The sequence below is a fragment of the Solanum lycopersicum genome, chromosome 4, assembly GCF_036512215.1.
Source record: "Solanum lycopersicum chromosome 4, SLM_r2.1".
NCBI lineage: Eukaryota > Viridiplantae > Streptophyta > Magnoliopsida > Solanales > Solanaceae > Solanum > Solanum lycopersicum.
The window spans coordinates 43,456,624-43,481,438 of NC_090803.1; the positions used below are offsets into that span (position 1 = coordinate 43,456,624).

Consider the following 24,815-nt stretch of genomic DNA (forward strand, 5'->3'; position numbering starts at 1 on the left):
AGGGTATATATCTATAATCTATTCTAAAAATACTACTATACATAGGAAAATATTATGGGATAATTTGAGAAACACAACTACCCAAATCAAAACACCATGACTATTTTGTGAAGATTTTAACGAAATCACTAGTCCCTCAGATAAGCTAGAGGGAATACCTATAAAGAATTCTAAGAGATCTAACTTCATTAGTTGTCTTGATGATATGTACATGACCGACCTAGGCTTTACGGGACAAAAGCATACTTAGAAAAACAAACACAAGAACAATAAAACTCTCATTATGCAACGTCTTCATCGTTTCCTCAGCAACCACTCTTGGTTAACTTATTTTTAGACTCAAAAGTTTACCATCTTCCTCGTACCCATTCCGACCATTGCCCTATACTCCTAAATTGTCTTAAAGTTCCCCAAACTCAGGAAAGTTATTTAGGTTTGAAACCATGTGGATTAGACGCCCGCATATCCCTAACATAGTAAGTGGGGCTGGGAAGGATAACAAAAACTATAATAATACTCTAGAGACTTCCTACAAAACATAAAAGTCTGGAACAAAGAAACCTTTGAAATATTTTAAAATAAAAAAAGACATCCTGAACAGATTAAACGGGCTTCAACAAATGGAACCAATAAACATAAGAATATTTCCACCATAATCTTGAGAAAAATTTTAGTATTGAGTTTAACGAAATTCTCAAAAGAGAAGAGGACTTTTGGAAACTAAAATTTGAGTCCAATGGCTTAGCAAAGGAGATGGAAATAGTAAGTTCTTCCATACCACTGCTACAAACAGAAGACGTAGAAATAGAATTATTGGGTTAAATGACTCGGTAGAGAATCGGAAATTCTGATCATTCTTCCATAAATAACATTATCAGCCAACACTTCTAAGACATCTAGTCAACTGAATTGGTTAAAAGTGACTCCCTAAATCCAAATATTTGTGAAAATGTCCTCCCAGTGGAAACTAGTGAAGTTATTGGTAGACCCCTTGATAAAGAAGAAACTAAAAATACTATTTTTGCCTTTAAGCCTCTCATATCTCCTACCGATGGCTTACACCCGATGTTCTTTCAAAAATATTGTAATGAAACTAAAGAAGCCATAATCAACACTTGCATGAAGACGTTTAGCTCCAGCTCTATTCCTCTGGAAATTAATAAAACTTTTATTTGTCTTATTTCCAAAATAAAGAACCCTGAACAAACTAATCACTATATGCCCATAAGCCTTTGTAGTACGATTGATAAAAACTATCACCAGAATTATAGTCAATAGGATTAAAACTTACCTAGATACTATAATTAACCCTCAACAATGAAGTTTCATTCCTGGCAGAAGAGTGGTAGAAAACGTTACCATCGTTCAAGAAGCTATTCACTCCTTCCATAAATCAAAAGGAAAATTTGGCAAAATTCTCCTGAAAATTGACTTAAAAAAGCTTTTGATAGATTAGAATGGTCCTTTATCAAACAATCCTTGATGATCCTTAACTTCCCAAAAAAAATAATCGACCTTATCATGTCTCATGTATCTATATCATCTATATCAATCCTTGTTAATGGAACACTTACAAAGTTTTTCAGTTCCACCACAAGAATTAGGCAAGGTGACCCCCTTTCAACCTACGTATTCATAATTTGTATGGAATCTTTAACCAGACTCATAATTATTTGATCCAAGAACAACTCCGGCAACCTATAAAAATTGGTAGAATAGGTACTCCTTTATCTCATCTACTATTTGCCGAAGACATCATTGTCCTAGAAAAGGCTGACATTACCAACGCCATCACCATTATTCAGATCTTCAATAAGTTCGCAAAGAAGTTAGGCCAAGTGATTAGCTTTAACAAATCTTCTATCGTCTTCTGGGCCAACATTAGCGGTGAAGAGAAGAACCGTCTCTCTACAACTATGAACAATATCCAAAAGGAAAAAATAGGAAAGTACCTTGGACTCACCATAACAAATTATCATCCTAAGAGCAGTGACTACTAATACATCATTGACTACATGAACAACAATCTGAGAGGCAGGAAGACACGCTTCCTAACCTTGGCAGGTAGAACAGCTCTAGTAAAATCTGTCGTAGCCTTTATTCCTATATAAGCAATGCAATGTAACTTAATCCCCCAAGAAAACCGTAGTCACATCGATTTCATTTAAAGAAAACTTTCTCTGGGGATCAACATAAGGAAAAAATAAAATGCACTTAGCAAACTGGGACCTAGTAAAATCACTTATTGAATATGGGGTCTAGGAATTCAGAAAATTAAAGGGAAAAACTTTGCGTTGATAGAAAGTATTACATGGATATTCCTAAAAAATGATAACCACCTTTGTCTAAGGTTCTAAGAAGAAAAATACTTGAATAGAAGACACATGACTGAATTGAAATACTACCCCCAAGACTGTTACATATGGAAAAGTCTTGTAAGAGCTTACCTACTATTCCAAAAAAAAATCTCTTGGAATGTGGGTAGCGGGGAAAAATTCTCATATGGAAAGACAACAGGATAGATGCAACACACTATAGGTGATTTAAGGGCCGATCACAGAAAACGAAACAAAGATGACCTTAAAGGACTGCCTTAGAAATAACAATTGGGACTTCTCATGCTCATCTTTTGATATCCCTAGTAACATAAAAATGACCATAGAAAATACTTATCTCCAAGAATCAAACTCTAAGCCTGACCCTTTCCTTTGGAACAGGAGCAACGATGGTTATTTTAACACCCAAAGTGACTATTTATCATTTCTCAAAGCAAACTATGAAACTTTTGTAAACACTAAGTGCAACTATACTTTGATATGGAAGATAAATGCTATTAACAAAATATTTTTTAAGTGACTGCTCATAATCCAAAAACTTCCAACTTCACTAGCCCTCTACAGTAGAAATACTTCCAGATTCAAAAAAAATTGTGCAACATGCCACAACATGGAGGAACACACTAACCATATATTTATAAACTACCCGGATGCTGAGCATATTTGGGAAAACAATAGTATTAGTTTTGCCTCCCAAGACCTTCACATTAATAATCATCAACTTTGTATCCCTAAAGGCTACATAATCATGAAAATCACCATCGTGTGCCAACCACTATTTTAACTCCAATTATCTTTGGATACTTGGCAAAATAGAAATAGCAAACTTTACAAAAATATAAATATCAGCAGGGCTATTAGTACTCTTAATAATATTTCATTCCAAACCATGGCTACTTTCACCTAATCAAAACCACCCCAAAAGAGTCCCTAGACATATAGTTCTAGTTGCTTGGCACAAACCGCCTAAGGGAAAATACAAATTAAATATTGACAGTTCCTATGAACCAAACTCTATTAATAGTGGAATTGGAGAAGTAGTTAGAGATCATCCAGGAATGTGGATTGTGGGATTCACACGAAAAATCAAACCAAGAAATTCTCTTCATGAAGAAGTGCTAGCACTGCTACACGACATGTACCTAGCGATAAGAAAAAAATTAAAACATCTGTTGGTGGAAACAGATTCGGAGGTATTACTTACCACTCTACTAGTAACAACCTCATACATTCACATTTTTCGCTAATTGCAGGTCACTACTCCTCCAACTGGAAGGATCATCCCTGGAATAATTTTGAGGAAGTCTAATGCAATAGCAGACTTACTAGCAAAAGACGGAAGAGAAATGAAAGACCCACATATAATCAACAATCAAAAACAAAATTTGAAGCATCTCCTTCTCTAGTAATAGATTCATTAGAAAAAAAAGTGAATGAAATTATATCATATAGACTAGTTCCACTTTTGGATGGCTGGCCATATTATTATCTAAATAAAATTCTTTCATTATTTAGCCAAAGAAAAACACTATGAAATAGGATTTTGTTACCAAGATCCCTTTTTTATAAAACTTTAGTTTAATTCTTTGAACACTTTAATATATGAAATTTCATGATATGATCATCTATTTGAAATTTCATTCTCTCGACATCACATCACAAAACAACGTAAAGCAGAAAACAATTTTTTTTGGTGTGCCCATTTTTAATTTAGCAGAGTTAGTTTTCTTAAAATATACGGGATGTTACAAATTCATAAAAGATTGTCGGGAGGGTCCTTTTTAGTAGATGACATGTCCAGAAGTCAAACGAACTTTTCAATTTTAAATATTTCTGTCCAACCCAGCTATTATTAAGTACGGCTGGTACAATTTATAATTTTAAAACATTCTAAATTATTGATGATCATTCTTTAGAAATAAAAATATTGTTGATAGCAAAATGAAAGAAACATACTCATCCAAGTGTGCGTAGGAAAATGCATGGATAAATGGTGCTAAAAATTGAAGGAATTTAACACTATCATTCTTTTCTTTTTATTTATTTTTAAAGAAATATGCTAAACACATAAAAATGAAGATAAGTCAATCATCAAGAACAATAATAATGAAAAGAAAAAGAAGAAAATATAATAGAAAATTTAAAAATAATTTTGTGAATTCCTCCATCAACTCTCTTCCAAATGAGCTCCTTTCTGAAATTGTTGCGAGGGTTGCTTCTTCTTCTTTTTTGGATTATATCAATGTAACCATCAGGTTCATGTTATAATAATTCGTACATAAATGTTATATTATAGATTAATTTTATTAATTAATATTTGTTTTAATATATTTGTTTAATTTATATCAGCTGTAAAATCTTCAATGGAGTTTCGAACGATCCATATGTTTATCGTCATATATCATTAGAGAAATTTCCAATAAAAGGATGTTCATGGAAGAGTGAAAATGAAGAGAACGAAAATAAACTTTCTTTGTTCATGAGGACATGCATGGAGTATGGGAATCCGGAAGCCTTGTACCGAAAAGGTGTGGTAAGTATTCTCTCTCGTATTATCTCTCTTCTTTATGTATCATTTTTTTGTTTTATTTTATTTAACAAAGAATGTCTTACCTTGTAATAAATATAATTTAACTTTTTATTCTTTATTTTTATCTTGAGTGATATAATTTATAATTGTATAAATGTCTATAATTTGATTTCAACCATAAGTTTTAGAAGAACTATCTCTTTTTTAGATTGATTTTTTTCTTTCTTAAATTTCTGTTCATGAAAAACATCGATATATACATCGAGATGGAAGTAAAAATTATTCAAGTTTATCGTAGATAGAGGTTCTAATGTATGCAAAGTTACTAAAACAAGAGACTTTTTTTATCATACAATTCATTTCATATATTTGTCAATATACATTATTAATGATCTAGACATATTTATCATTTGGAGGTATATACTTAGAAACTTTTTTTGTGAGTGGAGGTTGATTTCTTTAGGAAAGAAAGGTCAGCATATGCAATGAAATATCTTGTGAAAGCTGCAGAGGCAGGACACATAGGAGCAGAATATGTTATAAGCCTAATACAAATCTTGATGGGGGAAGAAGAATTGAAGAGCAATGGTGTAGTTGCAATTGGCAAAATGAAAGCAACCAAGACAAAGCGGAGAGAATTAGCAAAGTTTCGAAAAAACTTGGTTGATATATTGACTAATATTTGGATACTTAATCCTATCGTATTTTTTGGACGAAAAAACTCAAATAGATGTTCCCTTCATCATAAGCGTTCTTACAAGAATAAGTGGCGTCAATGGCCTTCTTTTGATAATGACGAGGATGATGAGGATGAGGAGTTATATTGTTATGCTTGTAGTTGTGATGAAGAAATTGCACATCTTGTAAACATTCTACCAATTTGGTAGTCGTATTATTTATAAATAAATTTTCTTTAGACTTACCAAATGAATGGCTATTAAAACAAAATATCTCAAATTAAAGTTGTTTCTTTCACATTATAAGGTGGAGATATCATTGACACTAAACAGAGAGGTTATCTCATTATAATTGGAAATAAAAATCTATATGTCAATCTAATGAAATCTCAGAAGATAAAATTGGAGAAACAAAGTTTAGATTGGAAAGAGAAACCAGATTGAAAGAAATCAGATATACAAATGATTGGAATATCAATAAATTGAGCTTATTGTTGGAGTTAAGAGTGTAGTGTCGGTGTTAACAGAAGATGGAGGAAAAATTAAAGACTTCAAGCTAGTTTTTATTGATAGGAACTTTTTTTCTCATTGTTGGTGAAAAAGAAGTTTAGTGTTCTTATAGATAATACAATATCTGATAATGTAAAATTAATTGAGAACTCTAGAAAAGCAGCCTTATTACTATTTTAGGAAATGATATTGACTACAAATAAAGCATTGTGTAGTAAGTATCTAAGAAACTTGATAAGTTTAAAGGTTATTCGACTAAATGGAAATCATGTAGAGACTATCAATGAAGAAAAAGTTGAACACCTTTATATTATATTTCACGACCCAAAACGAGCCGCGAGTGGCACCCACACTTATCCTACTATGTGAGCGAACCAACAAATATAAACCCCAACATTTACCAATATTTCAACCATAATGAACAAAATATAATGCGGAAGACCCAAAACTCATTAATATAACTAATAAATAAACTTCTAAAATTTATCAATTATTATCCCCAAAATCTGGAAGTCATCACACCAAGAACATCTATCCTCAAATTTCTAAATCTAAGAGTATTTAAGAAGCTTAAATAAGTAAAAGAGATGGTCCATGTCCGAACTTCAAGACATCAAGACGTGAAGGAGAGAATCCAGTCCGAGCTAGGAATAATAGCTCACCCTGAAATCTGATATGCTGGAGACTGGCTAGAGTTGCGGACGAGTCGAAGTTGATGGCACGTTTGCTGCACTCCACAAATAACAAAAAGAAAAATACAAGTAGGGGTCAGTACAAGGAACACGTACTGAGTAAGTATCATCAGCCAACTCAAAATAGAAAGCAATATATACTGAATAATAAAATAAAATCAACTACAATACTCAACAGGTGACAACAACAAGTACAAGAACCATTGGCAACAACACCAAGCACACCAATAAGGACTCAAGCCTCCACACTATACTCATTTGGGAAATAGGTTCTTTGAATTTGAGTATATTAACATAATTCAAGATTTCTTCTCTTTATTATTATTGTGTCGGAACGTGACACTCCGATCCCCTACTACTACATGTCGAAACGTGACACCCGATCCCCTAATACTACGTGTCGGAATGTGACACCCGATCCCCTAATACTACGTGTTGGAACGTGACACCCGATCCCCTAATACTAAGTGTCGGAACGTGACACCCGATACATTTATATCATTGTTTTAGTTCATCAAGCCTCTTTTATGTCAAGGCATCATTTTAACAGAGAGGATTTAAGGCTTAAGATCCAACAGCCTCATCATTCTAATCCTTCACAATTACATAATCACAACATAGAACCACACAATCAAGCATATAGAAGGCTTTACAGTACCACTCAATACATATCGATCACTATTAAGAGTTTTCTATGAACTAGCATAAACCATAACCTACCTCCACCGAAGAATCGTGATCAAGTCAGCTACTTCTCAATGTCTTTGCTTTCCTCTTCGCTTCTCTCTTTTCTCGCTCATTCTCCCTCTCTCTGTTCTTTTTATTTTTCCTTCTCTAGATTCTTTTTCTTTTACCCTAATTATCATATAATTCATTATGATAAAAGTAACCCATTATTTATTTTAAAGTTATCTCCTTTAACCCCCAAGTAAATACATTATTAAACTTACCCCACTAATTTCATAATTATAATCATGAATAGTCCAAAACATCCCTTAAAAAACTTTTAGCAGAAATCCGACCCAGTCGAGGTTACGCAGCTCGTAACGGCCCGTCGTACCTGCGACGGTCCGTCCTGCAGGTCCATCACAAAGTTCAGAGAGTCAAATTCAGTAAAGAGGTTTGTGACGGTCCGTCGTATCTATGACGGTCCGTGCTGCAATTCCGTCGCGAAGTTTAGAGAGTTGATCCCCGTACTCAGATTTCAGAGTTTAAGTGTTTTGGAACGGAGATCCTCGACGGACCGTTGTGCCTATGACGGTTTGTCCTACTTGTCGTCGAGGCAATGAGGAGAGCAGCAGAAGAAATTACACAAGTATGGGATGACGGGTCCATCACGATCCGTCGCGACCATGACGGTCCTTTGCGTGATCCGTCGACCCAGTCAATTTTTATCACAAATGATTTTACTGCTCGAAACGACTAAGCAGGTCGTTACAATAGATACCAATTTACCGATCGTTCATCCTCGAACAATCACAAGAAGAAAAACAAGGGCGAGAAAGAGTACCTGAATCTGTAAAAAGGTGTGGGTATCTTTCTTGCATATCAGCCTCCTTCTCCCAAGTGGACTCTTCAACTGGCCGATTCTTCCATTGAACCTTGATGGATGCAATCTCCCTTGATCTCAACTTGCGGATAAAATAGCAACAGGCTCCTCCTCATAAGACAAATTCTCATCAAGAAGAACTGAATCCCAACGAATAATGTAGTTTCCATCCCCATGGTATCTTTTCAGCATAGACACATGAAATACCGGGTGCACTCCTGACAGTCCTGGAGGCAAGGCTAATTCATAAGATACCTCCCCCACGCGCTTCAAAATTTCAAATGGACCAATATACCTCGTACTAAGCTTACCTCGCTTACCAAACCGCATCACACCCTTCATGGGTGAAACCTTCAGCAAGACTTGTTCACCCTCCATGAAATCCAAGTCTCTAACCTTTCGATCTGCATATTCCTTCTGCCTACTTTGAGCCGCTAAAAGCTTTTCTTGAATAACTTTCACTTTCTCTAATGATTCCCTCAGAAGATCAGTACCCCAGGGCCTCACCTCGAATGCATCAAACCAACCAATGGGAGACCTACATTTCCTCCCATACAATGCCTTGAATGGGGCCATATCAATACTTGAGTGATAGCTGTTATTGTATGAGAACTCTGCTAAGGGTAAGAAGTTATCCCAATGACCACCAAATTCTATCACACATGCACGAAGCATATCTTTCAACACCTGAATCGTTCACTCAGACTGACCATCAGTCTGAGGGTGAAATGCAGTACTAAGATCCAACCTAGTACCTAATTCAGCATGCAATGTTTTCCAAAACATAGAAGTAAATTGCGTACCTCTATCTGATATGATGGAAAGTGGAACTCCATGCAATCGAACAATTTCTGAGATATAGAGTTTGGCTAACTTCTCTGCATTGTAAGTCACCTTAACCGGAATGAAGTGAGCAGACTTAGTTAATCTGTCAACAATTACCCAAATAGAATAAAACTTACCTAATGTCTTTGGAAGACCAACCACAAAATCCATTGCAATTCTTTCCCATTTCCATTCAGGAATGGGCAATTCTGAAGTGTTCCTCCGGGCCTCTGGTGTTCATACTTTACCTGCTGACAATTCGGGCATTCGGCAACAAAATCAGCAATGTCACGCTTCATCCTACTCCACCAAAACTGTTGCTTTAGGTCACGACAAGGGGCATGCATACCCTCCCCTTAATTCTCAAAACGACTTCCTCATTAATTATTGTCTCTTTAGCCTCTCCTCGAATTACCATATCTCGAATTTGGATCAGTTTATCATCAGTAAACTGTTTTCCCTTAATCTTGTCAAGAAAAGAAGATCTTGCCTCCACACAGGCCAAAAATCCTCCTTTCTCTAGTACTTCTAGCCTCATGAGGTCATTAGCCAAAGTCTGAAACTCTCTAGCCAATGGGCGTCTACAAATCTGTAGGTGGGCTAAACTTCCCATGCTCCGTGTTTTTTTACTTAAGGCATCTGCCACAACATTAGCTTTTCCTGGGTGATACAAGATAATAATATCGTAGTCCTTCAGTAGTTCCATCCACCTCCTCTGTCTCAAATTCAAATCTTTCTGAGTAAAGACATATTGTAAACTACGATGATCTGTATAGACTTCACACTTAACCCCATAAAGATAATGTCTCCATTGCTTTAATGCAAACACTACTGCAGCCAACTCCAAATCATAGGTCGGATAGTTACGTACATGCACCTTTAGTTGCCTCGAAGCATAAGCAATTACATTCCTCTCCTGCATTAGCACTGCATCCAAACAGAATAGGATGCATCACAATAAACAATGAAATTCTTACCTTCCACTGGCAGGGTAAGAATTGGTGCAGTAGTCAACAAGGTCTTGAGTTTCTGAAAGCTTTCTTCACATTCGTCCAACCATACAAATGGAACATTCTGCTTAGTCAAATTTGTCAATTGGGAAGTAACAGAAGAAAATCCCTTGACAAATCGACGGTAGTAGCTAGCTAAACCAACAAAGCTCCTTACCTCTGTAACATTAGTAGGTTTTACCTAACTCTTCACTGCTTCAATCTTAGAAGGATCCACCATCACTCCATCCTTAGAAATCACGTGCCCCAAGAAGGACACTGAATCTAGCCAAAACTCACACATGGAGAATTTGGCATAAAGCCTTTTCTCTCTTAACAACTCCAATACCATTCTCAAATGCTCCTCATGTTCATTTCCTACTCTTTGAGTATATCATCAATGAACACAATAACAAAGAGATCCAGATATGGCTTAAAAATCCCGTTCATCAAGCTCATGAAAGCAGCAGGGGCATTCGTAAGCCCAAAAGACATTACTAAGAATTCATAATGCCCATACCTGGTCCGAAAGGAAGTCTTTGGCACATCCGTTGCCCATATTTTCAATTGATGATAACCAGATCTCAAATCGATTTTTGAGAAGGTACAAGCACCTTGTAACTGATCGAACAAATCGTCAATGCGAGGAAGAGGATACTTGTTCTTAATAGTTACCTTATTCAGTTGCATGTAGTCTATGCACATCTGAAAACTTCCATCCTTCTTCTTTACAAATAAAACAGGAGCACCCTAAGGGGATGCACTTGGTCTAATAAAGCCTTTTACCTAACAACTCTTGAAGTTGGGCCTTTAACTCCCTTAACTCAGGTGGAGCCATTCTATAAGGGGGTATGGAAATGGGGCGGGTACCCGGCTCCAGATCAATACAAAAATCAATATCCCTATCCAGTGGCATACCAGGAAGGTCTGCAGGAAACACATCCAGAAACTCACGAACTATCGAGACAGACTCAATCGAAAGTACTTGGGAAGTATCATCCCATAGATGTGCCGAGAAAGCTAAACAACCCTTACTAACCATTCTCTTCGCAGGAAGAAAGGAGATGATATGAACTGGAGTGGAAGTGTAGTCACCCTCCCACACTAGCGGATCAGTCCCAGGTTTGGCCAATGTTACAGTTTTAGCATTACAGTCTAAGATTGCAAAATTTTTAGAAAGCCAAGTCATACCCAGAATTAAATCGAAATCAACCATTTCTAGAATAATCAAGTCTACATGAGTATTGCTCCCCACAAAAGTCACAAGACAAGACCTATACACCTTCTCAACTATCACAGACTCACCCACAGGAGTACAGACACGAATAGGCATGTCAAGCAATTCACAATGTAAATCAAGACCAGTAGCAAATGAGGGAGATACATATGAAAATGTGGATCCAAGATCAAATAATACAGAAGCCATGCAATCACAAACCAAAAGATTACCTGTAATAACAGCATCAGATGTCTCTACTTCAGACCTCCCGGGGAAAGCATAACAATGGGCCCTATCACCTGTCTGCCCATTGCCCCTACTATGTTGCGCTGCAGTAGCTCCAGCTTGCCCACCACCCCGGCTGATTTGGTGACCACCATTACCTTGGCCATCACGTCATCCAGAATGACGGCCTCTCCCATAACCACATCTACCTCTGACTATTGGGGGTCTGTAACTCTGTTTTGGACAATGTCTCCTAATATGTCTAGTCTCCCCACATCCATAACAATCTCTGGAATCAAGCATAGGTCTCTGTGAGAATGACGAAGTCTGGGGATAACCTTCAAACTCAGAGAAATGTTGGCTGTTCTGCAGTGAAGACTGAATAGGTCAGGCTGGGTAACCTCCTGAACTCTGCCCTCTGGAGTAAGAACCACTAAACTCACCTCCCTTACGAAACTTCTTAGATGTCGATGCCATGGTGAAGTCGTCTGGCTTCATCCCCTCCACCTCTATCACAAAATCTACCACATCCTGAAAGGATTTTGCTGCAGCATCCACCTGTAAGGCTGGGATCTGCAAATCTGACCTCAATCCTTTCAGAAAACGGCAAATCCGCTCTTGTGGAATGAAGCAAAGCTGGGTAGCATACCTAGATAGTGCACGAAATTTGGCCTCATAAGCAGTAACAGACATCCTTCCTTGCTCTAGGCTCAGGAACTCCTCTCTCCTCCTATCCCTCAAAGTTCGGGGTATATACTTCTCCATAAATAAACTAGAGAATGATGCCCAAGTCATAAGTGGTGCCTGTGCTGGTTGACACTCAACATACGACCGCCACCACATTTTGGCATTCCCCTGAAACTGATAGGTCACAAACTCAACACCGAATCGTTCTACTATGTCCATCTTATGTAGCAGCTCATGACAATCAACCAGAAAATCATAGGCATCCTCAGATTCAGCACCCTTGAAGACTGGAGGTTTCAACTTCAAGAATTTAGTGAAAACTTCATGCTGATCACTTGTCATTATAAGTCCTGTAGCCAATCGAGGAAACGTGCCTACTTCCAATGAGGCATCCATGCGGGGAGCCACAGCAGCTGCATGTTGTACTCCCGGAACCTGAGGTGCTGGTGCAGAAAACACTGGAGGTGTCTGGCCCTGATCAGATAACCCGCTAAGATAGGTAAGAACCTGGTTAATCATCTTTGGGGTAGGTTGGGGTGGTAATTCCTCATCTTGCACTTGCTCATTTTCCCCTTCCTCACCCTCTCTTACTACCTCATCAGTCGGTTGAGGAGTCACCATCCTATTACTAGCTGGAACAGGTGTTTGTCCTCTACCTCTAGAGGACGTCCTCCCGCGACCTCTACCACGGCCTCTTGTCACTGCTCCTCTTCGAGCTACAGCCCTAGTGGCTGGCTCAGACGCATCCTGTCTTGCCGGTGTTGGTGTTGGCACAGTCGTTGCTCTAGTTCTAACCATCTGCGAAATAGAGTGAGGATGTCAGATACCAATTTTTATCACCTAGATACCAATTGGATCCAAGTAATAGCACGAAAAAAAGAAAGAATGGAATTTTCCTAAAGTCTTATAGCCTCTCAGAGAAAAGTTAGGGCGTACACCTACCGTTCCTCAAGACTCTACTAGACTCATTCTTGTGTGATGAGACCAACGAACCTAAGGCTTTGATACCAAGTTTTTCACGACCCAAAACGAGCCACGAGTGTCACTCACACTTATCCTACTATGTGAGCGAACCAACAAATATAAACCCCAACATTTACCAATATTTCAACCATAATGAACAAAATATAATGCGGAAGACCCAAAACTCATTAATATAACCAATAAATAAACTTCTAAAATTTATTAATTATTATCCCCAAAATCTAGAAGTCATCACACCAAGAACATCTATCCTCAAATTTCAAAATCTAAGAGTATTTAAGAAGCCTAAATAAGTAAAAGAGATGGTCCATGTCCGAACTTCAAGACATCAAGACGTGAAGGAGAGAATCCAGTCTGAGCTAGGAATAATAGCTCACCCTGAAATCTGATATGCTGAAGACTGGCTAGAGTTGCGGACGAGTCGAAGTCGATTGCACGTTTGCTGCACTCCACAAATAACAAAAAGAAAAATACAAGTAGGGGTCAGTACAAGGAACACGTACAGAGTAAGTATCATCGGCCAACTCAAAATAGAAAGCAATATATACTAAATAATAAAATAAAATCAACTACAATACTCAACAGGTGACAACAAAAAGTACAAGAACCATTGTCAACAACACCAAGCACACCAATAAGGACTCAAGCCTCCACATTATACTCATTTGGGAAATAGGTTCTTTGAATTTGAGTATATTAACATAATTCAAGATTTCTTCTCTTTATTATTATTGTGTCAGAATGTGACACTCTGATCCCCTACTACTACGTGTCGGAACGTGTTACCCGATCCCCTAATATTACGTGTCGGAACGTGACACCCGATCCCCTAATACTACGTGTCGGAACGTGACACCCGATACATTTATCTCATTGTTTTAGTTCATCAAGCCTCTTTTATGTCAAGGCATCATTTTAACAGAGAGGATTTAAGGTTTAAGATCCAACAGCCTCATCATTCTAATCCTTCACAATTACATAATCACAACATAGAACCACACAATCAAGCATATAGAAGGTTTTACAGTACCACTCAATACATATCGATCACTATTAAGAGTTTACTGTGAACTAGCATAAACCATAACCTACCTCCACCGAAGAATCGTGATCAAGTCAGCTACTTCTCAATGCCTTTGCTTTCCTCTTCGCTTTTCTCTTTTCTCGCTCGTTCTCCCTCTCTCTGTTCTTTTTATTTTTCCTTCTCCAGATTCTTTTTCTTTTACCCTAATTATCATATAATTCATTATGATAAAAGTAACCCATTATTTATTTTAAAGTTATCTCCTTTAACCCCCCAAGTAAATACATTATTAAACTTACCCCACTAATTTCATAATTATAATCATGAATAGTCCAAAACATCCCTTAAAAAACTTTTAGAAGAAATCCGACCCAGTCGGGGTTACGCAGCTCGTGACGGCCCGTCGTACCTGCGACGGTCCGTCCTGCAGGTCTGTCACAAATTTTAGAGAGTCAAATTAAGTAAAGAGATTTGTGACGGTCCGTCGTATATGCGACGGTCCGTGCTGCAATTCCGTCGCAAAGTTCAGAGAGTTGATCCCCGTACTCAGATTTCAGAGTTTAAGCTTTTTGGAACGGAGATCCTCGACGGACCGTTGTGCCTATGACGGTTCGTCCTACTTGTCGTCGAGGCAATGAGGAGAGCAGCAGAAGAAATTACACAAGTATGGGACGACGGGTCCATCACGGTCCGTCGTGACCATGACGGTCCATCGCGTGATCCGTCGACCTAGTCAGTTTTTATCACAAATGATTTCACTGCTCGAAACGACTAAACAGGTCGCTACATTATAACAGTAAAGATAGGGAAAAAGTTTGTGTAGGAAAAATAATCCGCAGTTTCCATTGGGTTGCACCATACTAATATTGGTATGATTGAATCACATGCCATAGGAAACAATGTTTTATTAGTCTAAATGATTTTATCATTTTACATGACTGATTGGGTCATTCCATTTTAGTATGATATGCAAAATTATTAAGAATGGGCATCATTATTCAATCAAAGAAATTCTTTTATGTTGCTTGTTCCTAAGGAAAATTGGAATATGGACCATTCAAAAAATTTATGATCTTGATATATGCATGTACAAGATGGTCAGATGTGTGTTTATTATCAGCTCGCAATATGACTTTTGTGTGGCTATTGACTCAAATAATAAGGTTAAGAACACAATTTTTAGGTTATGCAATAAAGATAATTCATCTTGATAATGTTAGTAAGTTTATATTCATGCCTTCAATGACTATTATTTTTCTAGTGATAGATAGATAAATTATTGCTAACAAGGACAAAGTTGCATGTTTCAATATGGGGGCATCGTATTTTGCATAAAAACTAATGCACATAAGACCAAGTATTTATTATAAATTTCCCCTATTATGATTGGTATCTATTCATCAGGCAAATAAATTTCATCTTAGAATTTTTGGTGTGCGGCATATGTTTCAATTGTTCCACCACAACACACATAAATGGGCCTCTAAAGAAGGGTTGGGGGTGTATGTTGGGTATGAATCTCTTTTTATTATAAAATATTTGAAACCTACAACAAAAGATTTATTTACAAAAAGATTTGTTTATTGTCATTTTAATAAATCAATAAACAAAACATTATGGTGAGAATATTAGTAGTTGAAAAATAAGATAGATTGAAATTCATTATCCCTATCTTTAGAAATTAGTGTACGTCAAATAACATCAAAAGTGTTTATTTCAGAAGATGACATGTTGAATATAATCTTTTCACCCAAAGAACTTATTGAACTTTTGCAAGCATAAAGAATGGATCGAGCTTTGGAAGAAGCAATGTGTATTGATTCATCATATTGGGAATAACAGGCCAAATCTCAATAAATAGTCAAGGTTTCATATCTTAAGCAAGTTATTCAAGAAACTTCTCGGGCTTTAGCAAAAGCGGCTCTCCTAAGGCATATTGACTGGTTGAAAGGCCTTAAAAAGAACGTTGTTAAGGGTGGGGGTGATACCCGTTAGTAGCAGATTCAAGGTATTAGTGAACACTTAAAAGCAACATAACAATATTCCTTTAAAAACTAAAAAAAAAACAAGAAATTTCTTCGAGGAGAAGTGAGATATGTGTGTTTCATCACTCCTTGTGACGACTTAAAGGAATTTTGGAGGTTGCTTGCAATAGATTTGAATCTGGATTAGATCCGCAGACAAATCCATGTGATAAATACGTAAAAAAATGATTATTTCTAAAATATTGCAAATTAACTGTCAGATACATTAACTAACCTTTCAAGGTTTTCTAAATCTTATATTCCAACTGCAAATACTCCACATCTAGTTGATATTCTGATAGGAAAAATTATTTATGGAAATGAATATAGACCACATTTAAACATGGTAGGCCAAATGATTTTTAAGGATAAAAAAACCTTATTAGAAAAAGGAACAAATCATCAAAATTATATTATGAAATTAATTGCTCAAGAAGAGCTTCGAGACATAACACATTATAAGACCACTGAGGAGGTCCAAATAACTGAAAATAATGAGAATGAAAAAGCTCAATAAGTTATTTCTTGACTAGAAAATGGTGGAACTGAAGTAATTTTGTATTTGACACGATTTTTGCCTATAATGTTATTTTGAAATAATGTATCAAGATGAGGATTTTGAACCAAAATTTGTCTATCATTATAACAAAGAAATGTTTTTCCAAATGGAAGGACGCAATTCAAACTAAATTAGTTTCTCTTGAAAAATATGAAGTTTTCAAACCAATAGTTTGAACATATGAAGGTGTCACGCCAGCGGAGTACAATAGACTTTTGAACAAAAACAAAATGAAAATAGTGACGTTGTAAGATTAAAAGCACAACTTGTGGCACAAGAAAATGCAATTTTCTTCATCTATCTAATAAATCCGGCAGTTCATGAATAACGTAAAATGGCCTAATATATGTTATTATAGCTTATTTATATGTCTCATTGGACAACAATATTTTTTTTATAGAAATACCTCAATCATTTAAAGTGACTGAAGCATATAAAAATTTGCAAGAAACATATTCAATAAGCTTCAGTAATCCTTATATAGATTGAAACAATCAGGGCGGATGTGGTATAACTGTCTTAGTATTTTTTCTAAAGAAAAAGTATATAAATGACCCTATTTATTCTTGCATTTATAAAAAGAAATATGAATCCAAATTAGTGTATGTTGATGATTTGAACATCATTGACACTCCTAAAGAGCTTTCAAAAGTTGTTGAGTGTTCAACAAAATAATTTCAAATGAAAAATCCTGGTAAGACAAAAAAAATTGTTGCCCTACAAATTGAGAATTTGACATATGAATTATTTTTCCATCAATCAACAAAAAGTAGAAAGATTTTAAAGCTATTTCACATGTATAATCACGTTCATTGATTACCCCGATGGTTGTGAGATCTTTTGACATACATAAGGATCCATTTCGACCTTAATATAACGATAAAGAACTTTTTGGTGCTAAAATTCCATATCTTAGTGTTATTGGAACACTGATGTATTTTGACAATAATACTCAATCAAAAATTTATTTTTCAATAACTTTGCCGACATTGAAATGGTGTCAAACATATACTCATATATCTTAGATAGACCTATGACATGGGATTATATTATTCTAATGAATCTAATTTAGAAATAATTGGTTATTTAGATGCTAGATATTATTCTGATCAACATAAAGCTCGATCTTAGGCATACTATTTATTTGTATGTGGAGGCACAACTATACCTTAACACTCAATGAAATAAACATTAGCTGCTACGTTTTCAGATCATGCAATGACTCAACAATAGTAAGAAATGTGTGTGTGTTTTAAAAAGATTTTACGATTACATTGTTTGATGACAATGTTGCATGTATAGCTCAACTGAAAGGAGGGCCCAGCTGATAATTTAGCAAATCTGCTCACTAAAGCATTACCAACCTCAATATTGAAAAGATTATATTTATAAGTGAAATGTGTAAAGTTATCGCAAGTTATTTGATGAACTTTCAAAAACTTGGGTTCAAATGTCTCCGAGCTTTTCTACCAATACACACACATACATATATAAATGGAGCTATAAGAACCCACAACCTATCAAAGATCTACGAGCCTACTTTCTAATTCATCATATCGGTTGTGTTGGAATGTATGCGCGCATGAATGTTCTTGGGACCAGGTCCCTCGACTCGACAAAAATGGTAACTAAAATATATGCAGAAAGTAAACTTTGAAGTAAAATCTCCACTAGAGTTTTATGTGAAAACCTACTTGCTCAAGGGATTAAAACCACAACCTATCACACAACTTTTCAAATTGTTTTCTTAATGAAAAAGTAAAAACCAGTTTACAACCACACATAGAAATTAGCATCCTAATCTCTAATCTAAGTAATACTTCGCATTACTTAAAAATGAGCCTAAGAAGATACGACGATGCCCTCTAAACCAACTAACTCTACTTTATCTAGACTTTAAGAATCCCCAAGTCTAATTCTAGCCACCAACTCCTATTTCCAACACAAGAGCACAAAAAGCAGAAACTCTGTTGCACCACCCATCAACTACATCCAGTTGACACTCCTAGGTAACTCTACCCAAGAGAACACCAAAACAAAGGTGTAAAAGGTCTTGACCAAAACTTAGTTAATTCGACTAACTCTAGTTAATATAAATCAAATAAAATATTTAGATAAGCAAAAGATCTACTATCCTTTATAACTTAAGAGTATATTACAACGTAAGCACATAAGACACAAACTCTTCTTTACTCTATCAGGTCTTTTTGTTGAGTTGAGTAGTGTTCTTCCTCGAACATGACTTTCAATTTGTAAGCTTAAGAATTTTAAGAGAAATTCAAAGTTTTGTCAAATCTTGAGTATGTGTTTTGGGAGAACAAGAGTATATAAAATCAATACAAACTCATTTAAGCAACCCTATTGGCTGAAGGTCTACTGTTGTGAAAAGTTGTGCACCTACCATATCAGAGGTGGCAGCTTTTATAGCAGTTATCTTGTCACCTTTTCATGTAAGCACTCTTGTAGGGACCAGGTCCCTTGCAATGTTCTTTGTGAGTTCTTGAAGCTTGCTGATGACTTCCTTCTTTGAATGAATGCATTAATTTTTGTTTGTCATGTTAACTAATTCAACTATAAAGGGTTATTGACTGTTGACACCTCACCAATCTCTAACACGATAGCTTTATAGTTGTTTACCGTTGTACCCCAGCATAGATCTAAATGAGGGGACTCATCCAAGAACTAGGTCCCTGCATTTGTGAGGATTATCAAAACATCTAGAAGATAACATTTTCCCTCTTTTTGATGATGACACACAAATATATCTCACACTAAGTTTATCTTTAATTTCACTATCAGCAATCCCAATAACAAGGACCTAATTCCTTGTTAGATCTTTAAGTTTATTAAATCATCAAAACTTTATAAATCAGCTCCAAACTAAAATTTTCCCCTTTTTTTATGCTAATAGACTCGGTTCCCCTTATCAACAAGACTCTTCAGGTAATTGGAGTTTCATCATCCCCAATGTTTTTCAAACCAGTAAAACATCAAAATAGTATTTTCTCGTTTTTGATGACAAACATGCTCAACTTCTTCCCCTATTAGTATGAGCATGTCCTCTTCAAGTAGTTAGCATTTATTCCTCCTATCGGTATGATCATGTTTCTTCAAGTCGCTAACATCATTTATTCCCCCTATCGGCATTACCATGTTTATTCCCCCTATCAGCATGACCATGTCTCTTAAAGTAGTTAACATCATTGATCTCATACCCTGACAAATTTCCTCCTTTTGATATCTTAAAAAGGATTAAAGCACTAAACCAAGTTGACAGAGATGCAGTTCAAGAAAATTCATGGCCACTTGGAAGACACTGAACATGAGTAAAAATCCATAAAGTAATGAGAAAAGTCAGTAGAAACAAGACATTTTTATTTCATAAACCAAAGATCAACAATCAAATCATTGCACATATTATTATGAATGAGAACCAAAACAATGCCCACGCAGTTTCGATAGAAAATGAGGAATGACTGATTTAGAAAGTTAGGAAGAGAACGGATGACTTAGAGGGTACTTTCATAAGCCTCTCTTAAAGTTCAGCATGCTTTGCTACCCAGGTTCATGTTGAACCTTTAAGGCTAACAATTATTTTTTTAAACCTGGTCCTTCGGATAGTGTTGTTTCAGAAGTTGAGCCTTAAGGCAAACCATTTCAATATCCCTGTTAGCAAGAACAACTATCATAGCTTCTAACACTGGCCTGAGTTTGTCATAAAGATTGGTAAAGTCAAACTTACTCAAGGCCTCCGATATGAATAAATCAATAATTAAGGAACCAATTATTATATTTTCATTATTTTTGGGCACCCTCCTTTATTAGAATACTTTGAGTTCTCAAAATATCAACCTTTTCCTTTTTGAACATCATCTTTCTCACTGTCTTCTTTTTGCCTGTTAGGACATGGTCCCTCTTCAAACTTAAAATCATCTTCATCAGAAAATTCTCTAGTAGGATTAAAGGGTTTACACATTTGAAGTGTTTTTGAGAAAGTTGAAAAGAAGGTTTTGAAAATTTCTGATTTTGAAAGGGATTTGAAAAAAAATATGAGGTATAAAGTAAGTGAAAGAGAGTATTATGTGGGAGAATGTGTCATTTTGGTATTCAAAGATGCGACAACGGTCAGATACCCAAATGACAGACATATGACAATTGCAACAGTTCTCATGCATAATTCAAACTCCAATGTTAAGAGCTAACCTTTGGGAACGGATTCAGGTCCCTTAGTTTGAATGTGATTGCCTACATCACTCCTGACCTCCCTTTTTCTTCAGTCCTTTTTCCATGTGTGTATACCTACAAAAGGTATAAGACTGAATTTGCTAAAGCATACACACTTGAAAAGCAAGGATATCTGCTCCCTTTTCATAGTCATAAGAGAGTTGATTGTTTCAAGAAGAATACATCCAAGAAGGTTTTAACGTTTCCATCTTCAGTTTGATTCTTTCAGCCAGATTTGTAAGAGCTTTAAGTTGTTTCTTGATCTACAAGAGATGAGCACATCAAGTTGCACTTGCTATATTTTCTACCTCAGTGCTGAAAGAGCAACTAAATCTTGTCTTTTAGTTCCCCATGAGTGAGAGATTAGCCTATAACATAAGCCCCTGAGGCACTCTTTCAATCAACTTGATACCCAGCATAATAAACATCAGCAGTACCCCAAAACAAAAAGTATCCTGATAGAAAGAATAGGACCTAGTCACTTGTCTTCTTTAAATGTCTCAAGATTTTCTCAGCAGCCTTCAAATGTGATTCTTTTGTACAAGAATGGAATCTCTGAACCAGGGTGATCCGCATCCAGCTTCAAGTTAGTGCCCCATGGGAGTAAAAATTGTCTAGGCATTCAAAACATGAGACATTATCAACAGCTTCTCTAAACAAAACTAGGTCACTGTCTTTGATCAGACATCAATTGTCCTAAACGTTGTGATATCTTCTTACCTGTAGCTAAGTTCCTATGAGAGTATACAACTGGTCCTTACTCAGGGCTTTAGTGAAGATGTCAGCCACTCGATCTTCCACATTGCAAAATCTTCACGATGACATTACCCCTCCATAACATTGTCTTGACTTCAAGTATGTTAAGTCATTTGAGCAGCTCATAGATGTACTTTTTTTGACACCCAAAGGTAACTTTTGAGGTTTGCTTGTTGTAAAGCTCTAAGAAGAGATCCATTATGCTCATTTCAAAACTCACTATTCATGAGTGCAATAAAATGTTACACACCATCCTAAATGTTGTCTCAAAGATGATACCATCAATATGTACTTGAATAATTAGTAATTCTTTTCCTTGCGATTTCAAAAAGAGGATTTTGTCAATTTTACCCTTTTAAAGCATTGTTGAAGAGAAATTTGCGCTATCTATCAGCTTGTTGGGAAACCTAGTGTCATACTTTGCTTCTTGCAAACTGAGGTTGATCAACTTCTTCATTCTTACCTTCAAAATTCACATTATTAGTTTGAACTACATCATCTTTGTTCAACACTTTCTACAAAACTGGATCCCCCATTAGGTTCATCATCTGCATCGGTTTCCTTTAGATTGTTGGAATCATGACGAGGATGTTCTTCAGCAAGCTCATTGTTTGGATCATGTCCCTGAATCTGAAACATCTCGTCTATCTTAGAATCTTCTTTATTTTGTAAATTCTTCTCAATTCTTCGAGATTCATCAAAAATCACATGAACATCTATTTCAATGCACATTTTATACATCGGATAAGCCTTGCTAGAGGAAGAGTATCCCACAAATACTCTTTCAACATCATTGAGATTACACTTCTTAATATCATCATTTTGGTCACAAAACATGTAGATTCATTACTTCAGATCGAAAATTCCTTGAAAGATTAAAAGTATGCATATTTAACCTTAAGGATGGTCTAATCTGCTTTTCTTTCACACCATTGTCTCAACCTCTGTCATCTGCAAATTTCATTTTGTGCAAACTTGGACCAGGTTCTTGACACAGGTTTGTGCAGCAAAGTAGCTCACATGAGCACGTCTCTTGTGTCATACATCAAAATTCTCACCTTGAGCATTAAGGAAAGTGACATTGTCACTACGAGTAGTATTCAGATTATCAATACACATGTTCTTGCATTTCTTTTTAGTCAAGATTATCACTAAAAAGAGAAAGTTTGTCACAACAAATTTTCTGATAGGATTACAACTTTATTTCACTCAGCAGAGATCAGTGGAACACTTAAAATTTGTACTTCAAATATTGACATAGTACAAAACTTCAAAAGAGTGTTCCACACATTTTCAAGTCCTACCTTCATCAAGAATGTACCATTTCTTACCATTGCCAGAAGAGACACCTCCACCTTGAAGTTCCTTGAGAGAGAGAAAGTTTTGCAGCTTTCTCAATCATGTATTTTGAACATCCACTATTCAAAATTCATTACTAACTGGTGCTCCTTCCTTTCACTTGCATAGAAAATCACTTTGTAGTCTTAGGAACCCATTTCACATGGAGTTCCTAGTAATCAGTTAACAGAGTGATAAGAAAATCTTTTGTCCAATGAGGCAGATTGACTTTATTCAACTTGGGACCATGAGAAGGACCAGGTACCTTCTTCAATATATTCCACTGTTTGGAATAGTTTGACGAACTTCCTCCATACTTTTTCAGTACACGAAAATCTCTCTTGAGACGTCCATCTCAACCACAATGTACACACAGATCATCAACATCGGAAATAGATTTAATGTGAGGATTGTATGGGGGATCTATCTTTTCGTAGCCCAACTCTCTTTTACTGTTGTTTCCTTGACCGAGCAAATTTGAAGGGATATTAGAGGGATTGGTCAATTTGAGCGATTTTTGAAGTTCCTCTTTTACACAAACTAGGTCCCTCTCCAACACACGATTTATATCTAAAGCCAATTTCATCTTCATTTCAGTAGTATGCAGCTTATTTTCGAGCTCCAGCTGTAAGCTACTTGCCTCGTTCTTCCCTTTGCCACATTTCTCATTCAACATCTTTAATTTCTCCCTAAGTTCTAGATTTTCCAATTTCTAGAACTATCAATTATTCCTCCACAATAGACCTTTGGTCAACCAAAGTTGATCTTTTCTTCATGAAGAGTATCTAGGCTATTGTTCATCATGTCCTTTTTAGTTGTTAACTCAATGATAGAGTCAATCAAAATATCGGCTAGAATTCTCATTTTCTTAACAGAGTAAACATCCAAGTCTTGCTTAAGATCAGAAAGGATTACCTCTTTTTAAGTTTCTTCATCATTGGATTTTTCCATAAAGGCCTCATTAGAGTACTCAGAGTCATCTGAATCACTCGAGAAATCCTCTCATGTAGTCATTTCCCTTTTCACCGCCTTGAAAAAGGCTTCTCTCCCGCTTATCTTAGGATGGACCTAGTCCCCCTATTTGTTTCTACTTCCTTGAAATCATCTCCATGTATAAGACAGTCTCTCATGGAGTGAACTGGTTGATCAGTCCTGTAACACACGTTACCAGAGCTTATAGTATTGTCATGAGTTTCTTTCTTTCTAGAGCCTCCATGTTCACTCACAAGTTTTTGAAATCTTTGAGTGATATAGCCTCTTGTCTCGTCTATTTCAAAGATTTCACTTTGTGACACCATGGAAACTAGTGATTCATCCCTTTTTGCATCTCCAATCTGATCACCATCACCAATCAGATTTGCCCTCGTGTCTTCTTCACCTTTGAAAATGAAACCCTTCTCTTTTGTATGCATCTTCGCATGAGCTTGAAGATGCTAAAGTAGTGCACATACATTCATCTCTTCAGGTCCCCTTGTCTTATTGCTAGTTGTGAAACCATTTATCCAAGAATTGGGAGAAATTTCCAAATCTTGGAGACTTGTCTAAACACAAGGATTGGTTCTTCAAGAGCATGAGATTATCTGTAATGTTGGAAAATCTTGTGCACATTTCATGAGCCGGTTCACCTTCTTTCATGGTTAAGCTATCGAACTGAGCAGTAAAGAGAT

General features: G+C 36.2%; 1 long non-coding RNA gene across 1 annotated transcript; it reads left to right on the plus strand.

The window, feature by feature from the left end:
• Window positions 1–4,380: 4,380 nt before the first annotated feature.
• LOC109120099 (uncharacterized) lies at window positions 4,381–5,784 on the plus strand. The gene is made up of 3 exons (XR_011220681.1): window positions 4,381–4,591; window positions 4,686–4,869; window positions 5,316–5,784. It is a non-coding gene; the product is annotated as an uncharacterized lncRNA (long non-coding RNA).
• The last annotated feature ends 19,031 nt before the right edge of the window (window positions 5,785–24,815 follow it).